This window comes from Psammomys obesus, unplaced genomic scaffold, assembly GCF_907164565.1.
Source record: "Psammomys obesus unplaced genomic scaffold, mPsaObe1.curated_primary_1811, whole genome shotgun sequence".
Taxonomy (NCBI): Eukaryota; Metazoa; Chordata; class Mammalia; order Rodentia; family Muridae; genus Psammomys; species Psammomys obesus.
In genome coordinates, this window is record NW_026596040.1 from 39,692,540 (window position 1) to 39,713,999 (window position 21,460).

A 21,460-nucleotide genomic window follows, 5' to 3' on the forward strand; every position below is an offset into this window, starting at 1 on the left:
TTTCATGAGGTCCCATTTATTGATTGTTGCTCTTAGAGCCTGTGCTGTTGGTGTTCTGTTCAGGAAGTTGTCTCCTGTGCCAATATTAAACTTTCATATTGTAAAGGTCATTTTACCATGTAGAGAACTGTTGGACTTGGGATTGAATGACTTCCTTGTACTTTGATAATTGTTTTTAAAATGTCACTAATGATTGTTTTGAGACACTCTTGTAAGAATAAATTGTTTTCCTCTCATCAGCTTTCAGGACTGCATCTCTGTTCATGGGTCACCTTTGTTCATATTTCTTCAGTTTACTAAGCTTGCTTAGGTATTTTTATTAAAATGTTTGGGTTCTGAGCATTATTGAAAACACTATGTATACATTTGTGTTTCTTCTTTACAGCTTTTCTCTCCTCTGGGTACTAGTGTCTACACTCTCCTTATCTCCCACTGTGCCTTCACTTGCTGCTCAACTTCTCTGAGAACCGCCCACTTTCTCTGCTGCCCACTGTCTGAAGATAGAACTCATGATTTTTTGTTTGCTAGTTTGTTTATTCCTTTATTTATTGTTCATTGAGTTGGGTAGTTTATCATGCCATTCCCATGCCTATAATTATTTTTTAGTCAGTTCACACCACCTTAGTACATTTTTATTTCAGTTTCCATATGTTTTAGCCCCAGGATTTCCATTGATTTTCCCATAAAATCTATCTCCTTGCTGATATTATATTTCCTTCGACTTCTTTAACCATGTTCCTTCACACCTCTGTATGTGCTGGAATGGCTGCTTTGCACCAGCCATTGTCACAGGAGAGGATTTTACCTTCCTTCCACCCCTGCAGGGCCATGTTTCTGTGCATGTTTTGTAATTTCTGTTGACCTTTGGACATGTGAGAGAAAACATTGTATCATGTGCAGATACTATAATTCCCTTCTGGAGTTTGTTTTATTGTTTATTTGCTTAGTAATTGGTTGGATAATTTGAACAAAGCCAACTTCATCCAATAGTGAGGGCTTTTGCAATGGCTCCTGGGTAACAGCAGGCCATGTACACAGCTGTTCTGGGATTGCAGTGCTTCCCACGGTGCTTTCTCGTGTCCCTTCATGATTTATCTGCCTGTTCAACTTCGTGAATGGTTTGCCAGTTATGTATTATTTTCAATAATCCTCTGATTACTGCATTTAATTTTCCAATCCAAAAGCTGCCAGTGTCCACATTTAATGGTTTTCTGACCATAGAAAAGTTCCTTCCTCGTTTCTGTCGAACTGACTATCAGCCTTGCAGCTAAGTTGCTGCTTACCATCTCCACCTTCACCTCCACTGTTCCCAATGGCTCTCTGGACCGTTGATTTCTTTTTTTTAAGTTACATTTCTTCAGTTCCTTCAGAAAGAGTCCAAGCTACCTTTGTAGGATCTTGCTTTCCCCCTAAGCAACATTAAGTCTCACATCTGGAGTTACCAGTGTAGAAAATGCCATACTTACTCTAAGTGGTAGCCCTGCATTTGGAGACAAATTCCAGATGAAAGGAAAGCAGTCATCATCTCCCCTTGGTTAACTGTCCTGAATGGAAACATCAGGGATTGGCTGAACAGGGCTTCAATGTTTTCTTCCTAAGCCATGAGTGAGCTTAAGAATGGTCTCACTTGCTTGGGAATGTGTTCAACAATGAGTGGGAGGTAGAGGGATCAGAAAAGCTGACATCCTGCTTCTTTGTGGAAGGTTGCCCTCAAGGTGAAAGCTGGGGAAGCTGGTGGTCTGTATTTGTTACTGTGTTTGTCTGGAATGACATTACACTGCACTACACTAAGGTGGAAGACAGAGGGGTTATAGTTCCAATACTATAGACACTCGGCTTCTAACTGACCTTCAGTGGATGTTAATGAGTAGTATGAATATAAATAGTTTCACTTTCTGCTTTCCTCTTAAGACTATTTAAAGAGACATTAAGTAGCTCTTTATCTAATTTTAATAGAATTGTTTGTGAAACATATACTGGATTCTTTGAGAGCTAATCATGTTACCATGATCAATCTCCATTATATTTTTTATCATTCAATTTCTATTGATTTAATCATTTTATTAGTAGATACCATATATTGCTCTTTTTTTTTAAAAAAAAAAAGAAACCTTTTTCTGTTTTCTTTAAGCTATCATCATATATGTCATGTGATTACCACACAGTTTCATAAGACTGATTGATCTGTGGGAAGACAGCAACCATAGCTGTGACAGTGACAGCCATAGTGATAACATACAGCACTGTTGTATCCAAATCGCCCACAACACTCAACCTGAGACCGAGGTGGCAGTGAATAGCTGATCCTGGAATTCAGAAGACAAGTCCAAGCTGGACAGAGGCATTTAAGAGATATTATATTTAATTAATACTTAGAACATGAGCTAACCAAGAATGACTGTCTCATATTTATTTCAATGTAATGCTTGGAAGCTGGATTCAAGAATATATCAAACAGATCACCAACTGCAATAAAGTAGTCTTCATTAGAGAGACACAGGGAAGGTTTAAGACGATGAATGTAATCTGTCACATATATGGAGTCAGGGACAGAAACCACATGATCATCTCATTAGATAGAAAAAAAAGCCTTTTACAAAACCCAACAACTCTTCATGACAAAAGTTTTGGAAAATAGAGAAATACAGGAGATATTTTTCAACATAATAAAGGCAATATATAACAAGCCCACAGACAAAATCATACTGAATAGAGAAAAACTAGAAGCATTTTCACAAAAATCAGGAACAAGACAAGGCTGTGTTTTTCTCTAGCCACTCTAGCCACTCCTGCTCAGCATCATGCCTGCAGTCTTAGCTACAACAGTAAGAAAAAAATGGGGAGATGAAAGGATACAAATAAGAAAGAAAGAAGTCAAAAAATCCTTATTTTCAGAGTATATAACTCTATACATGAAATACCCTAAAGACTCTACCAGAAATCTCATAAAGCTGACAAACACATAAAAAATCAGAGTACACATCTAACACACAAACTCAGTAGTTTTCCTATATAACAATGAGAAACTTACTAAAAGCAAGATTGTGCAAACAGTTCTATTCACAATAATCTACAAAACAAAACAAAAACCTTGGAAAAATCTGAGGAAATGAAAGAAGACTTGCACAATGAGACTGTAAAAACACTAAAGGAAGAAAATACTAATGACAGAAAATCCTCTCATGTTTATAGACTGGTAGAATTAATATTGTGGAAATGTCCATCCTACCAAAAGCAATGCCATTAAAATCCCAATTTAATTCTTAACAGAATTTGAAAAAAAAATCTTAAATTTTATATGGAAACACAGAAAACAAAAGGCACCCAAAACTATCCTGAACAATAAAATTATTGCTGGGGGTATCACCACCCCTAATTTCAAGTTATATTAAAGTCATAGCAATACAAACAGTATATGACTGTCATAAAAACACATATATTGACCAATGAAATTGGAACTTTGGGTCTACATATAAGTTCATGTAACTACAACCATCAGACTTTTAATTCTTTTTACAAAGAGGTGAAAAATAGGCAGTGGAGGAGAAAAGGCAGTATCATTAACCAATGGTGCAGGACAAACAGCATAACTACATGTGGAAAAATGAAACAGATTCTCATTTCTCATCCACCACGAAACTCAACTCCAAATGGATCAAGCTCTGCAACATAAGACCCCATACTCTTAATCTGTTAGAGAAAAAAAAAAACTGGGGAAGATAAACATCTTACAGGTAGCAAAAAGGCCTTTCTGGATAGAATCTTGTAGCATACAAGATTCAAAACCAAAAACTAACACACTAGACTTTTTTAAATGGAAAAACTTCTGTACAGCAAAGAAAATCCTAGTTTGAATAAGAGACAGCCTAGCAAATGGGAAAATGTCTATACATTTGATGAAACATTGGCATCAGACTACACATTTAAAAAAAACTAAATGGACATCAGAAGAAAAAGAAAATAGGAAACAACCTCAAAACCTGCTACAGAGGGCCTCTGAAAGCCAGAAGAAAACAGGAAACAACCTTGGAACCTGCCACAAAGGGCCTCTGAAAGCTTCTGCAGTATAGACTGTCAAAGCAGATGCTGAGCCTGATGGCCAACTGATGGGCAGAGTGAATGAAATTTTATGTAAGAAGTGGGAAATAGTAAGAGCTGGAGGGGACGGGAACTCCACAAGCAGAGCAACAGAACAAGATAATTTGAACACAGGGAACTTCCCAGAAAATCATACTCCAACCAAGGACTATTCGTGGAGATGACCTGGAACCCCTGCACAGGTGTAGCCCTTGGCAGTTCAGTGTCCAAGTGGTTTACATAGTAATGGGAAGAGGGACTGCCTCTGACATAATCTGATTGGCCTGCTCGTTGATCACTTCCTCCTGAGGGGGGAGCAGCCTTACCAGGCCACAGTAGAGGACAATGCAGCCACTTTTGATGAGAACTGATAGACTAAGATCAGAAAGAAGAGGAGAACCTCCCCTATCAGTGGACTTGGGGAGTGGCATGCATGCAGAAAGGGGAAGGAGGGTGGGATCGGGAGGGGAGGAGGGAGGGGCTTATGGGGGGATACAAAATGAATAAAGTGTAATTAATAAAAAATTTTAAAAAAAGAAATACATTCTATGTATATATGGAACACTCAAAGAAGCAATAAAATATTTTATTAAAATTAAAAAAAAATTTTGTTCATGAAACTAAACAGAGTTCTCAAAAGAAAAGAATGACAAAAGCCAAGAAGTATGTTTTCAAATGTTCAAAACCTTTAGCCATCAGAAAAATACAATACAAATTAAAATATTTTTAGATTCCATCTTACTATAGTAAGAATGACTAAGAGTTAAAAAAAACAAATTCTAGTGTATATGTGTGGTGCGCTGATTTGAATGAAAATGGTTCCTACAGGCTCATATATTTAAATGCTTAGTCCTCAGCTGAAAAACTATTTAAGAAGGATTAGGGGATGTGAACTTCCTGGACGAGGTGGAAGAGGTGTGTAACTGGGAGTAGGTTCCGAGGTTTCAAAGCACAGGCAAGGCCCAGCATTGCTCTCTCTTCCTGTGAAGCAGGATCTAAAGCCCATGTCTGTCTGCTTACCCCCATGAGAATAAGGGCTTAACCTTCTAAAACTGGAAACAAGCCCCGATTAAATGCTTTACTTTATAAGAGTTGTACTGGTGGCTCTTCACAGCAATAGAACAGTGACTAAGAACATGTGGAGAGGGAACACCTATTTATTTGTATTAAGAATGCATAGTCATGCAGGCACTATAGAAATTGGTATGGAGTTTCCACAAGGTGCTACAACTAGATCTACCATAAGATTCAGCTATACCACTCTTGGGCATAGTCCCAAAGAAAATTCCATATTCTCCTAAACAGAGATATCTGCTTATCCGTGTTCATGGCTGTTCTACTCACAATAGCTAGGAAATGAGTTAATGTAGAAGTCTGTTTGTGGATGAATGAATAATGGAAATGTGTTTTGTGTGCACAATAGAATATTACTCAGCTGTAAAGAAAATTTAAATTATGAAATTTTCTAGTAAGTAGATGGAGCCAGAAATCATTTTTAGTGATTTTGTTCAGACACAGGAATAAAAATGCCACATGTTCTATATCATATGTGAATACTATATTTAAACTTTCAGTATATGTATTTAAATTGAAGTACCCATAGATGCCAGGAAACTAGTAACATGCCGGAGAGAGAGAATATTCAAGGAAAAGAAGATAGAATATAGAGATTGTGGAAGTAAAAGGGTGAATAATGGAACAAGAAGGATCAAATGGGGTAGAAGATGAAGAGGAGGATAGAGACGGGAGTATAGAGAAGGATAACTAAAAGTAAAGACTTTTGGAAATGCCATAAATGCTTTATAAAAAGCATATACTATAGAAAACTCCTGAAATACACACATGTATATGGATATATATGTAACAGTTTTAAATGGAGTTACCCTGCCCTGGAGCGAGAGAGAGAGAGAAATAATGCCTTTCTATACATCATAGGCTAACAAATTAAAAAATAATAATAAAAAAAAACAGTGCCAGGCATAGGGTTTTTAAAGTGCTGTTTAATGAAGTCAGAAAAACCTCCCCCAAACTATAAGCTCTTCCTGATGCTATTCATTACCCTCCAGAAATTGATATTAATATCCTATTGCTGAAGAAACCATATGCCCAAGTTATAGGGCATTGAGAAATCAATTTGTTACTATCCTGGAAGCTTCATCACTTCTGGGCTTCTTTTGTAGTGCTGATGGTGTTTGAAGGTTCTATTCATGGTATCGTGGTCATATAGTCTTTCCCAGCTGCGAACTCTGTGAGCTACAATGACAATTAGCCTGGCATGACATGCTCACTGGGTGCAATAGTGGCAAAAATATTATGGAAGTAACCAACTATCTTCCACTTGGATTTCAACCCAGCTCCAAAATATGGGACCCAGGCTTGATACCATTAACTGTTCCATAAAGCTATTACTGGCTAGGCCATACGCCCTATAGAAAAAACTGGTAGTTTGTTATTCTGCTAAATGGACATAATGACAAACTGTCTCCTTAGTTCTTATATGTATACCCTTCATTGGTTGTGACAATTCACAATTATATTAGAGAAACCGACTTTTACAATTGATGGTTATTAATACACAGGCTCACAATTAAACAATATGCGGAAAATAAGAGACCAACGATTTTAGTTTTAGATGACACATTGACGTTTTGACTTATCTGTCAGAGTTCAGGAATCACAGAAAGGAGGGTGTGGAAACGTCATGCCAGAGGGAATAGAAGTCTTGTATCTGCTGAATATAAGAGTGTGATTATGCATATACACTCACAGCATTTGGGACTCTGTGCACAAGACTTGTACAAGATCCAGTATCCAAAATTACCACAGATGGTGTGGAGGTTCATGATATTGTTCTACCTAATAACATATTGCCAGTTGATGGCCACTGAGATAAAGGATGTGGTCAACACACTAGCTGTCTTTCAGAGGCTATGTTTGACTTTCAAATAGAAACATAATTTCTAATTCTAATGTCCAATAAGAACTCATTCTAAGACATCTTTAAATAAATTTTAAAACCTCAACAATTAAAACAATTTATATCTATAATATAATTATCTATCCAGTCAATGTAAAGAATGAAAACACATAGAAGGCAAAAATAAACAATAAATGAATAAATATCATAGATACTTCTCATGGTAGAGCTCTTGTCTTAGTGTGTGCAAGGCCCTAGCTTGCACTGCCTCCCCCTACCTCTGGGGAAAAATAAGCATAAGGAAAAAGAAAAAATAAACATGAAAATAAAAGCTCAATCTTCTAGGAAACATTACTCAACTGTACCTGAACAGAAAAATGTCAAGAAAACATATTATAAGCATTGATCTGGGACAGTAATGGATTTCATAACCTTGCTTCTAGCCCAAGATTTCCATAATCTTAGATGTTTCATGTTTATTCTGAAAATGTATTTTAACATAATGACATGGAAACCATATATGGAAGATGAACTTTTAATATTCAATATATCATTTTTCTTCACAATTGATTCTGACAATCTTACTGTGTTTCATAATCAGGAATTCATTTGCCTATTTTAGAAATAAGAAAACCTTCCAAATTATATGATATGGGCTGTGTGAATGATCAGGAAAAGGTAGAACTCCTCTGGCAGGCATACCTTTTTGGAGGGAATCCTAGGTGATTTCCACTGTTTTAAATCCCCCAGCACTACACTGGTCTCTGCAATTGCAGCTTTGATGAAAGTAACAGGAACAATTCCATAAGGCCTTCACCCAGACTGTCTGGAGCTTTTAAAGTGCTAACCCATCCTCTTAGGAACTGACCAGATAATTTCCCAATATGTTTGACACCTTTCTTGATACTGAAGGAAAAATAATACTTAAGAATACAATGTCAAGTTAGTGACAAAAGTAAAACTAGCTATCTGCCATGGTAATCTATTATGCAACCCCTTTTCAGAAAATAGGTAAATTTTTTCCTTGTCTCTTTCCATGACTGCTTACTGGACAATGAGAGCTCATCCTGCAAGTTTTAATCTGCAGGGAGAGTCTTCTCCCACATACCTCCCACAAAACTTTAACACATTTTACTTTGTTTTTCCTCAGAACTGTGCATATTATAGTTGGTGACTGTTGAGTACTTTCTCTTTTTGGGTAAAATGTGTAATCGGGTAAATAAATATCTGCCAGTTACTGGACATTACATATGGAACATCTACCTTTGCACCCTGAATTTTTTCAGTTTTTTTTTTTAAAGAAGGCTTTGGCTCATGAAATCGTCCATTTTAAAACAATTCATGAGTTCTTTTCTTTAAAAAAAATTCTCTTGAGATACAGAAAAGGAAACTGAGGCCAGAATGATTAAATTTCATGCATTTAGATGTGCTGCTTCTGAGTATCTCATGTTACTATTGTCTCATGTTATCTCATATATCTTTATCCAGTGTTAACCATCTTTAGACAACAATGTCTAACATAATCAAGATGCTTTCATTTTTCTCCCCCAAACCATAAATTATGAGTTTAATAGGTTAAAGGAACCCATTTAATATTTATATATAATGTAAAAAATATAGTTAGAAAATGGAAAAAAAAGGGAAAGCCAGATATAGAAAATCACAGGTTGTAACATTGGAAATTCCTTATTTTTTCATGAAAATTATTCAAAATTGTTCTGTAACATAGCTGGGGGAAACACAGTGAAAGCATTAAATAATGAAGGAAACATACAGGTTTGACTTCTTACTTCATATATTTTCCTTCAAGACTTGAATAAAAGAGATTTGGATTGAGACAGAGTCTGAGGTGTCTGTCTTATGGCATGGCTAAATGGCACTATTTGTTTATGACATGAAATTTTGCTTTATTGATGCTTAGTTATCATTTAACATTTCATCAAATTTCAGTGCACATTTGTAAGCTTATGTAAACTTCCTATTAACTTTTCATCTAATAATTTGTAAGGCGTGAAGCATTCTACATTAGAGTTTCATCTCAGTAACATGGAGTTTAGAATTATTTTCAAATGGCTGTACCTCTGCCTTTTGATTACGCCTTCAGACACCATTCTTCCCATGATCTTTTAGTGTTCATAATTCACCTTTAATTTTTTATTAATTACACTTTATTCACTTTGTATCCCCCCATAAGCCCCTCCCTCCTCCCCTGCTGATCCCACCCTCACCTTTACTTTTTTATGTAAGTCTAAGTTCTACCAAGTGTTTTCCCTCTTTACTCTTGATAGAAAGGTGTATGTGTTTCCGATAAAAAGTGAAAACTTGACCCCATATTTCTGAATCTCATTCCTCTCCATGTCATACCCCTCTAGCATACCTAGAAATGGAGAACTATACAGTTGCTGTACTTTCAGAAGCTCTGCCTACAAAAGAAAGTAATTTTGAGGTCAGTTTTCTGCTTTGAAAGGTTCCAAGGGTAACTAGGAAATATTTCTGTTACTTTGACACATTTTCAATAACCTTTAAGCTCTTTATAGCTCTCTTCTTAAGCCTTAATGCATTCTATATCTTCTGTCATATCAAACGTCTTAAAGTGAAGCTTTATTTCATCACTTTAGTTTGGCTATTTCTTCAATGATTCTCTACTGTTCATTATATTAAATTTGGAGTTTAAGGCTCTCTATAGCCTTTCTGCTCAGATTCATTACCCACTCCTGTCCTCCACTTACTTGAAGTACCAGTTAGGCCAAGCTACTCTAAAATTGTTGAGTGAATTGCTCAAGTTCTCTTTGTTTTCCCCTTGTAATTCTTTTCATAGTACCCTATGGCAAGAAGTTGTTTTATACATTCCATGGTTGAGGGACATCTAGGTTATTATGAATAAAGCTGCTATGAACATAGTTGAGCAAATATCTTATTGTATGGTTGAGCAGCTTTCAGATATATGCCCAGAAGTGGTATAGCTGGATCCTGAGGTAGCACTGTTTCTAATTTTCTGAAAAAGCACCAGATTGAATTCCAAAGTGGTTGTACAAATTTACATTTCCACACAGCAATGGAGCAGTGTTCCCATTTCTACACACCCTACCCATCATGTGTTGTCACACAACAGACAGCAGGCCTATAGCCAACATCAAACTAGACAGAGAGAAACTTAAATCAATCCCACTGAAATCAGGGACAAAACAAGGCTGCCCATTTTCTCAATATCTATTCAACATAGTACTTGAAGTCCTAGCTAGATCAACAAGACAACTAAAGGAGATCAAGAAGATACAAATCAGAAAGGAAGAAGTCAAAGTATCACTGTTTATAGACGATATGATAGTATACATGAGTGACCCCATAGATTGAACCAGAAAATTTCTTCAGCTGGTAAGCACCTTCAGCAAAGTGGATGAATACAGAATTAACTCAACAAACAAACAAACAAAACAAAACAACAAAAAAACAAACAAACAAAAACAAACCAGTAGCCCTTCTGTTTATGAAAGACAAAAGGGCCAAGAAAGAAATTAGAGAAACTATACCCTTCACAAGAGCCACAAATAAGATAAAATACCTTGGTGTGAAAGATCTGTTTGAAAGTGAAAGAAAGTGAAAGATCTGTTTGAAAGAAAACTTCAAGTCTCTGAAGAAAGAAATTGAAGAAGATATCAGAAGATGGAAAGATCTCTGATGCTCATGCATCAGTAGGATTAACATACTGAAAATGGCCATCCTGCCAAAAGCACCCTACAGTTTCAATGCAATTCCCATCAAAACACCAACCCAATTCTTTACAGATCTTTAAAGAACAATTCTCAACTTTATATGAAAAAAAAAAAAAACAGAATTGTTAAAAGAATCCAGTAAAACAACATATCATCCAGAAGTATCTCCATCCCTGACCTCAAGCTATACTGCAGAGCAATGGTAAGAAAAACTGCATGGTACTGGCATAGAAACCGAAAGGTGGATCGATAGAATCGAATAGAAGACCCAGAAATAAACCTACACAGCTACAGATAATTGATTTTTGACAAAGAAGTCAAAACCATACAGTGGAAAAAAGACAGCATCTTTAACAAATGGAGCTGATCTAACTAGATGTTTACATGCAGAAAAATGCAAATAGATCCATATTTATCACCTTGCACAAAACCAAAGTCCAAGTGGATCAAAGACCTCAGCATAAAACCTGACACACTAAATCTGTTAGAGGAAAAAGTGGGGAAGACCCTTGAACTCATTGGCATAAGAGTTTTTGATCTTAGCCATTTTGATGAGTGTAAGGTGGAATCTCATGGTCGTATTGATTTGCATTCAACTAAGGATGTTGAGCATTTCTTTAATACTCCTCTGTTGAGAATTATTTGATTAGCTCTGTACCCCATTGGATTGGATTACTTGGTTTGTTTGTAGGTTGTTGGTTTGTTTGTTTCAAGTTCTTGAGTTCTTTATATATTCCGGATATTTGCCCTCTCTCAGATGTAGGATTCTGGTACATTTATATAGTGGAATACTAGTAAACAATGAAAAACTAGGTAATCATGAAATTTTCAGGTGAATGGCTGGAAGTAGGAAAGATCATCCTTAGTGAGGTAACCCAGAAGCAGAAAGACACACATGGTATATATTCACTTATAAGTGGATATTAGATATAGTATAGGATACACATACTAAAACATATAATCCTAAAGAAGCTAAACAAGAAGTAGGACCCTAAGGACGATGCTTAATCCTCAGTCAGAAGGATAGACATGGGAAGCGGGAGAAGACAGGCAAAAGGACCAGAACCTACCACAGAGGGCCTCTGAAAGACTCTACCCTGCAGGGTATTAAAGCAGATGCTGAGACTCATAGCCAAACTTTGAACAGAATGCAGGGAATCTTATGGAAGAAGGGAGAGATAGAAAGACCAGGAGAGAAGAGGAGCTCCACAAGAAGACTAACAGAACCGAAATATCTGGGCCCAGAGGGACCTGCAGAGAGTGATGAATCAACCAAGGACCATGCATGGAGAGGACCTAGACCCTCTTCCCATATGTAGCCCATGGGCAGCTCACTCTCCATGGGGGTTCCTAGTAAGGGGAGCATGGCAGTCTCTGGCATGAACTCCCTTGCTTGTTCTTTGCTTGTCTCTGGCAAGATGGCCTTATTAGGCCACAGAAAAAGAGGATCCAGACAGTCCTAATGAGACTTGCTAGGCCAGGGTCAGATAGTAGAGGAAGAGAACCTCCCCTATCACTGGACTAGAGAAGGGACATAGGGGCGGGGAAGAAGGAGGCAGAGTGGTACTAGTAGGAGATGTAGGAGTGGACTACAGCCAGAATACAAAGTGAATAAAATAATAATAATAATAATAACAATAATATTGTTTTAAAAATAAGTTGCTTTATCTGGGTATGTCTCAGTATTTACTATTATAGAATCAGAAGAATGTATGAGTTAACAAATTTGTTGGTACAAAACAGTAGGCAGACTTGTGATATACTTCTGAGTTGTAGCATCGTTGCTTTCATTCTCATCAACACAATCATCATCACCAACACCATCAAACTGTTACCCCTGTCTAAATGACATTACACCTTCTGTGAGTATTTCTACATATATTTCAGTTACCTCTTCTTTTTCTTCCATATGATGGATATCTTCTATACGGAAATGAACTTAATATTGTGTATTTTAATAAACAAATTATCTATTCATTTTATATCCCAATTGCAGCCCTCTTCATCCTCTTCACCTGGTTGCACTCTCTCTCACCTTCTTTCCACTCCCCCCCCCATTTCCTTTATCCTCAGAAAAGGGATGCAAACCTACCCCAGCAAAAGTCACATCAGGACTAAGCACATCCTTTCCTTTACATATTTTCTTGAATTGGGTCTGTTTCTTTGCAAAGAAGATTCTATATTAGTAAATACTGAGACATACCCAGAAGCTTGCAAAGAGCTCCTCTTGGAGCTGGGCATGAGGCCAGTAATTTGCTGCTGTGGACTATCAGAATCAGTTTTACATCCCACACCTGGGATTGAAACAAAAACATGTTTATATCTACACCAGCCACCCAGAAGAACAGCAAACAGCAATAACAGTAGGAGCAAACCAGCAGCAGGGGCAGTAGCAGGAGGAGCAACAGTCTCCCTATCTCTCAGGGCTCTCACATCCATACATTCTCTGTAGAGTCCCCAGAATTCTAAATGTAAACCATTTGCAGCTGGCAAAGTAACATCCCTGCTAGAGCAAAAGACAAATTATAGTTAGCTGCTGTGGTCAATCTGAAGCAGCCCCATATACCACACATGGGATTAAAACAAAAACGTATTCACATAACATTTCTGTATTAAAAAGAAAAACAAAAATATTCTCACTAGAGTGCCTGACAAACATATGCCTTTAAAAATTTTTTGCTACTATGTGATAATTATTTTTGCTTTTGAACGCAAATATATTTACTGTTTATAATATGTTAACTGTTGAAATAATAACAAATGGCTTTCTTGGAAATGGAGATTTATTAGGAGTTGAGATGAAACTAAAGAGGTTTGAGAAAGGTATGATGTCAGCTTGGATTTAAACTGACGTAAGTACTGTGAGTAGGTACAATAAATCAATGTGAGCAAATGTGAAGTAGTATAGCAAGAAAGTATATTCCAGAAAATCAGCACCCAGAAGAAGAGAGTTCTTGGCCTGGAGAGGAGTCTAAAGTTGCTAGCAAGCAGGCAGTTAGGAAACCCTGGGTGATGCCTTTCTGATAGTAGAGACTTAACCATTGAGAATGACCTCCTAAGGATCTGACAATCATGTAGATATGGTGGAGGAAAATGTATGAGTAAGATAGCAGTTACCTCTTCTTTTTTTCATGCCCAGCTCCAAGAGGAGCTCTTTGCAAGCTTCAGATAGTTTAAATCTGAGGACTCTGGAGATAGTATAAATACCAGAGCCCAGAGTGTTCTAGTATAAGAATAAGCTGCACAAACCACCCAGACTCCTGTCTCAGTTAGATGTGGATGGTTTATTGGAATGCCTTTTCCAAGCTGATCGATCAGGGCCACATTAGGACTCTGGAGCCTAACTGTGAAATCTCCAAGTTCTCACAGCAGAATGTTTATAGAAAGAACTAAATGCAAAACACATGGGGAGGGCAATAACACATTTTGGCTAACTGCAGAGCAATATTATGTTTTTGGCTAACTAGACAAAGTATTATCAACTAGCCTTTAAGCTAATTAGTCCTAAGTGAGGTACATGAGGTAGGGTCTTCTAGAGTACATCCAAAGTGTAGCCAGGTGGATAGATAAGAATGATAGAACCAGAGTGTAGCCAAGTGAATAGATAACAAAGTATGATTATGACACTATTGAATCATAAATAAGGTCAACTATGAAAAACCACTTCCCCGAAGCAGAGTTGAGAAGTTCAAAATTTTGAACTTAATTTCACCTTAGAAACAAAATGGAAGCTGAATACAAAGGCAGCTGCAGCTTTGTCTCAAATAGCAGGCTGCAACACAGAGAGTTTTGGAGGAACTCATTTAAAGAACAAGGCTGATGCTGCTTCCCCCCTTGGCTCCTGTTGTTGTTGTTTCAGTGATACAAGAAGTTGGAGATATCCTGAAACAATAATTGGGCTGGGCCCAAGACACCTGAGAACTATAACCAGCAAAAAAACTATGTCCCTTCTCTCACTAATCCTTTATCTCTCCTACCTGGTGTTAGGGTGTTGGAAGGGTTTGGGGTGGAGTATGGAGAAAGATATAAAAAATGCAAATAAGAGTTGTTAAAAAGTATGCCAACAAATGGCACCCAGGCCTCAGACCGCAGGACACAGACAGGTGAGTATATACTGTCTCAGGATAGGAGCATAACGTTTACTGTGGCAGCACTGGGTTCTCCACAAGAATGTTTAGGTAATTTCTGGACATTAGCTCCGGGCTCAAAAGCAGAAAGTACTAGGTGATCCAGGCAAGAGCAGCTGAGAGTCATCAAGTTATAAAAGAAATTATTGATCCTAAAAGGGTTTGGTTCCTTGATCATCTCCTTTTAAGAAAACAACAGCGTTTCATTTATATTAAAATAAGAGCCTTTTGTTTTATTTTGTTTTTATTGTTTTAACAGAAAAGGGGGAAATGATTCGGATATAAACATGTTTTGTTTTAATACCAGGTGTGGGATGTGGGACTGATTCAGATGGTCCACAGAAACAAACTATTTCCTTCATACTAGCTCTAAAAGGAGCTCTTTGCCAAATGCAGATAGTTTACGTCTGCGGACTCTGGAAAGAGAATAAATGCCAGAGCCCGTAGAGTGTGGATCTTTGGGGAAAGAACAAAAAGGCTGCTGCTTCCCACCTTCAACTCCTGGACGCTGTTGTGAGACAAGAAGTTGCAGATCTCCTGAAACAAGGATCAGATTGGCTCCAAGGAACGCAATGACCCTTACCATCAGGAAGTAGCTAAGAGACCTGTGCCCTCTCTCCTACTAACCCTTTCTCTATCTTACCTGATGTTGGAGTGTTGGAAGGGACTGGTGTGGAGTCCCTTTTCTTTTATTTACACCAACAGGTTGCTGGTTACTGGTTGCTGGTTGCTCATTGGAGATACCCTGATGAAGAAGATCACCTTTTCCCTAAGGAACTCAACACCCCTAATCAGCAGGAAATAGTCTAAAAATATCAATGCTGAATTTTCCCTCTATCCTTCTTTTTCTTCTACCTGATGGTGGGAGGTTGGAAGGGATGGGGATGGTGTAGGGAGATAAGAAAGAGAACTTAATAAAGTAGCCAAAGACCTGCTACAAGGCACTGTGTAATAAATTTAATCTAAGCTTTACAACATTAGTTTGCTATAACGTGAGACGTTTCTACTCATGGGAATGGACTTTGAAGCTCAAAAAAATTAAGTACATTTTCATGGGTATTTAATTAATGACAGAGTTGTGGTCTCAAAACCTCCAAAACTTGAACTTCCCATGGTGAGTCTTCTGCCTCTCAGTAAAAGGCATGTGTGATAAAGTTAAAATTATGTTTAAAAAATATGAGTTCCAAATGCTTCCGACATAATTCATGTATGTAGGGGAATACTTTTTAGAAAATTTATGTTGGAAGAAACCCAGGCTTTCATTTGTGATTTCTCCTACAACTCTTAGATTTTGTGTGTGTGGGGGGAGACAGTACAGTCTTCAGTTAAAGGCTGACAGAGATGCAAATGTCTCTTTAATAATGTGGTATTGTTGTTGTTTTCCAGACTGAATATCCTTGTTTATAATCACTGGTTCCACTTACATGTGTAGCTTCCAGTCTTTAATTTTTCCTGAAATGCCATTTAGATATAAATGTGAAATTCAATTGCACAGCTCTAGTTTTGTGTCTTGACAGACAGTCAAACAGGGAAGGCATAGAATGTCAGTATTGGGTTTCACCCCAATTTTGTGGCTATTTTATATAAATAAGAACCCAAGTATATTTTTGGTAATGTCTTGTTTTTCAAATACAAATATCCTCATGGAAGGAAACTGGAAATGAAAAGAAAAACAGTGAGCCCTGTAGTTCAAAGCAGAGACACATTAGCTCACAGTGAAAGCCTGGCCAGGTTACAAATAATGACTGAGTTATACCTCTTTAAAATAGATTAATACCAGTGTTGACTAAAAGAATACCAAGCCTTTAAGACCCACAAGCTCAAATTAGAAAAGCAGGTTGGCATCTTTGAAAAACCTCACTATAAAGGGCCACCTTGTGGTCAGGTGGCACAGCTGCCCCTGCACCTCCCCAGGACTCTCAGTGAACTTCCAGGGAAGCAGCTTCTGGTACAGTTTTCCTCTATCCAGGATCACAGCATCACAGTCAGAGGCTTCCAGTACAGTCTTTCCTGGTCATGCTTCAGAGAACAAAGCCTTTCATTTAAAGGACCAGCTCACACTCCTGATTCCATTACTACTATGGACCAAAGCCCAGGTCAGAACAAATGTATAAAGATTTTGAGTCATTATTATTTAGTAAAAGTTAGCTTCTCAGAACGTCTATGAAGAATAAATCAAACATTGGATGAAGAAGGCAACCTCTGTGAAACCCTGGTTTGTGTTTAAATAAGAGTCAAGGTGAAAAGGAATCTGGTTTGAGCAGTTCTCCTGGTGTTACTAAAAGGAGCAGAACTTCTAGGAGTGTAGTAAGATTGCAGCCAGAGGTGTGCTGGGAAGAGAATAGCATGTCTTATGGAGTACTCACTTGTGGACAATTCAGTGAAAGGCTCTGCTGATTCAACTCCTGTGGTAATAGAGGAATTCCTTGTCCTAGATTTTAAGAAAGAATGTGCACTTCCATGGCTTGAAACTTTCAGTGGTTTTGGTACCTCATGTACTGGTTTCTCTCTTGCCCAGACAATGTGGCCAGTTAAAACCCTAACTAATGCATTGCAGGCCACGTAGATTATCAACAAGACAGTAGCAGAGTCCTTGTAATGTGTGTCATTTCTTTGTTCTCTCGCCCGAAATTTTTGCCTGGGTGATAATTAAAAATGAAATACAGTTCTAGACCATAATTTCAGAAATTCTCTTCTATTAGTTTTCATTTGATTAAAACTTAAACATAGCTTATCTTAGATACATCTTTGTGCAAAGTAGATAGTTGATTACATGGTCCCTCTATTTCTGCTGCAGATCCAAGGACCTACGTAATAAATATGTGGGTCCCTTAGCTGGCTTGTTCCTGGCCTGAGAAACTTCAAAATAAATCAAGATTAAGATACATATTTTGGGAAGTTGTAAGTTCTCAGGAAACCTCTTTTAATATACTTTTTTTTAATTTGAAGAAGAAAAGGCACCAACAAAAGAAAAGGTAAAATGTTCATATGTGTTCTTAATTGGTGGAATTAATAAAAGCAATGTTTCGACTTCAATAGCACCATATGGCTTTTCTCAGGGCAAAATAAGAAAGTAATACAAATTGTTACTTACAGTGCTTGAAAAGCATCACTGAAAGGCTCAAGAAATTCAGAATCCATTAGGAGGCAACTTCCCTATGCCTGCCTATGTTTCAAATTCATAAGAAACCATGGGGCTCATCTGGCATGATAGATTGTTTAGAGGTAAGAAACTGAGTGAACTGAGTGCCAGTTATAGAAGTTTTACCCAAACATCTATGTGACAGACTCCAGACATCTCAGTCTTTATATTCTAGTGAAGCTCACAACTAAGCAGAATCCTTCGGTGAAGAACCAACTGAGGGCTGGAAAGGATCAACACAATCCAAGTGGAGGTAAAACATTTTGAATGCATGTACTATGTGAACAGCAGCAGAAGCAGTAGGAATCCTACTTCCACCAAGAAGTGATCCTGAGGTGGTGGGCTGGAGATACAGCTCAGGAATTAAGAGCACTGGTTGCTCTTCCATGGGACCTGGGTTCTGTTCCCAGCACCCAGTTGGTAGCTCAGAATGTCTGTAACTCCACTCCAGGGGATCCAACAAACATATGGTATACAGATACACATGTGGACAGAACACCCATTCAAATAAAATAAAAATAATGGCTAATTTTTTTAAAGAATCAAGCTTGTCTCCATCCAAACTGGCTAAAGCCTAATGCTTCCTGAGTGAAGTATTCCATTCAATTAAAAGCAAGAAGGGAGTAGAAACTTCCCATCACAACGATACATGGCAGTCAGGAAGCCTTGGCTTCTACCCAGCTCTGAAACACTAAGTGAACACAGGAAAATCCTTCCTGTCATCCAGCCCCCAGTTTTCTCATTTGTAAATTAGAGATGATATTTTGCCCTCTTTGTTCACCGCACAGGATTGGTATCAAGATAAACTATAACAATATGTTGAAGAAATATTGTAACGAACAAAGAAGAGTAAATATTCCACAACCTTCACCTCTCTTCGTGTCTTCTAGCCCATTTGCCTCCTCTAAAAGAGATCTCAGAATATCTATTTTGTTTTTGTCCAGCTGCATGGTTCCTGTCGTGTACCTCAATGATGACCAAAGGACTCTCAATTATTTGGTCTTTTGTTCTATTGTCAGATTCATGAAAGAAGATGTGCAAAATTCCCATCTAGTTTTAGATAAGTTAGCTATCGACTTGACTGTAGATGGCTGCCTTGTCCAAGGCTGGTCAGAGTAGGGGGATGAATAAGGCTTTGCAACTTCAGCCAAACAGAAGACAACTCTGGTGTATCAATGTAGCTTTACAGCTCCTCAAGGGTTTTTCAAAACTGTCAGAAGCCTTACTTCACAGATTTAATTTTCCTTTCATACAAACCCTTTCTCCTCTTTCCCTCCCCCAGGTATTACTGGCAAGAGAATCCATCAGAAACTTTGTCTCAGTATCTGCTTCTAAAGTACCTAATCTGAATTATCTACATTTGAGCACCTTTCGTCCTCGTTTTCTTCTTCTTCTGAGGCGGCTCAGTCTGAGACATCAAATTCTTGAGTGACTGTGTCTATGCATTGAGGAGAATGCCCCTCTCCTGCTGACTAATTCTTTCTTTTATAAACCATCAACTCTTGCTTTATGTTTTAACCTCAGTTTTTAAACTTTGGATAATGAAACTGAGGCCTATCATAAAAGATAAATTTATTGTATCAAGCAGTTCTCAATCGATTAGTTTTGATCTACAGTTTTATTGTTCATGCAAGGCATTAGGATATAATTAACTTTTTAAGTTCATAGTAATAAATGTCACTTAAGATTATCAAATGAGCTAGAAAAATGTTTAAATACTCACTGATCTTTATATAATTTTATTCATGGGTATAAGAAAAATGTATTTTGGATGATGAAATTACTGACCCATTTCTCAACTCATTTCCCTCTCTCAAGAATTTCTACATACATAATAATCAAAATATTTTTATTTTTGGAGGTATTTTCAGATTCTAAACAATCATTAGAGAAGACAAGTTGGGAAGGCTGATCACTGGAATGGTCATTTTCTTTTTCTGTGTCAACAGAAGTGCTGCTGGTCAAAATCTCTCATAGGATCCTGGGAATCATACATGCTGGGTGTGTCACTTTCCAGGGAACCTACTCATTTAAAGAACAGGTCAATTTTATGTAAGAAGTGGGAAATTGTAAGAGCTGGAGGGAATGGGAACTCCACAAGCAGAGCAACAGAACAAGATAATTTGAACACAGTGAACTTCCCAGAGACTCATACGCCAACCAAGGACTATTCGTGGAGATAACCTAGAACTCCTGCACAGGTGTAGCCCATGGCAGTTCAGTGTCCAAGTGGGTTACATAGTAATGGGAAGAGGGACTGCCTCTGACATAATCTGATTGGCCTGCTCTTTGATCACCTCCCCCTGAGGGGGAAGCAGCCTTACCAGGCCATAGTAGAGGACAATGCAGCCACTCCTGATGTGATCTGATAGACTAAGATCAGAAGGAAGGAGAGGAGGACCTCCCCTATCAGTGGACTTGGGGAGTGGCATGCATGCAGAAAGGGGAGGGAGGGTGGGATCGGGAGGGGAGGAGGGAGGGGCTTATGGGGGGATACAAAATGAATAAAATGTAATTAATAAAAAATTTTAAAAAAGCACAAAAGAAAAATGAATAAAGGTAATTATGGATTTTTTTTTTCTCTGAGCTCTGAACATTAAAAAAAAAAAAGAACAGGTCTATGTTGGTGTCCATTGTCAAAGAATGTGAAGCAAGCATCTCCGGTCCACAAGGAGGTGAGGGTTGTGTTTAGAACATGCTCAGGGCCTTGTGTAGAACAAGAGATGCTGAGGTTTGTGATTTGCTTCCAAAGAGATAGAGTTTTGAACATGAGCACTTAATGAGATTCATCTTTTGTCTTCCCAAGCTCAAAGGTGGCTGAAACCTTTATTATTTGTGTTATTTCTGTCTTGAAAAATGATGCTTTGGTTTTTTTTTTTTTGTATGTGCATATATATATATTTTAATTTTTTATTAATTACACTTTATTCATTTTGTATCCCCCCATAAGCCCCACCCTCCTCCCCTCCCGATCCCATCCTCCCTCCCCTTTCTGCATGCATGCCACTCCCCAAGTCCACTGATAGGGGAGGTCCTCCTCTCCTTCCTTCTGATCTTAGTCTATCAGATCACATCAGGAGTGGCTGCATTGTCCTCTACTGTGGCCTGGTAAGGCTGCTCCCCCCTCAGGGGGAGGTGATCAAAGAGCAGGCCAATCAGATTATGTCAGAGGCAGTCCCTCTTCACATTATTATGTAACCCACTTAGACACTGAACTGCCATGGGCTACATCTGTGCAGGGGTTCTAGGTTATCTCCACAAATAGTCTTTGGTTTTTTTAAGCCCCCCCCATTGTCTTATTTATCTATCTGTCTGCCTGCCTGCCTGACTGCCTGTCTGTCTGTCTACCTGTATTTCTCTACCTTTTCCTGTGTGTATATTTTATATCATCAAATATTCATTCCAGTGCCTTCTACTCTGAAAGAGTAAGAGAAAGATAAGGTATGTGTTTTATTCAAGAAAAGTATAGTTTAGAGAGGAAAGT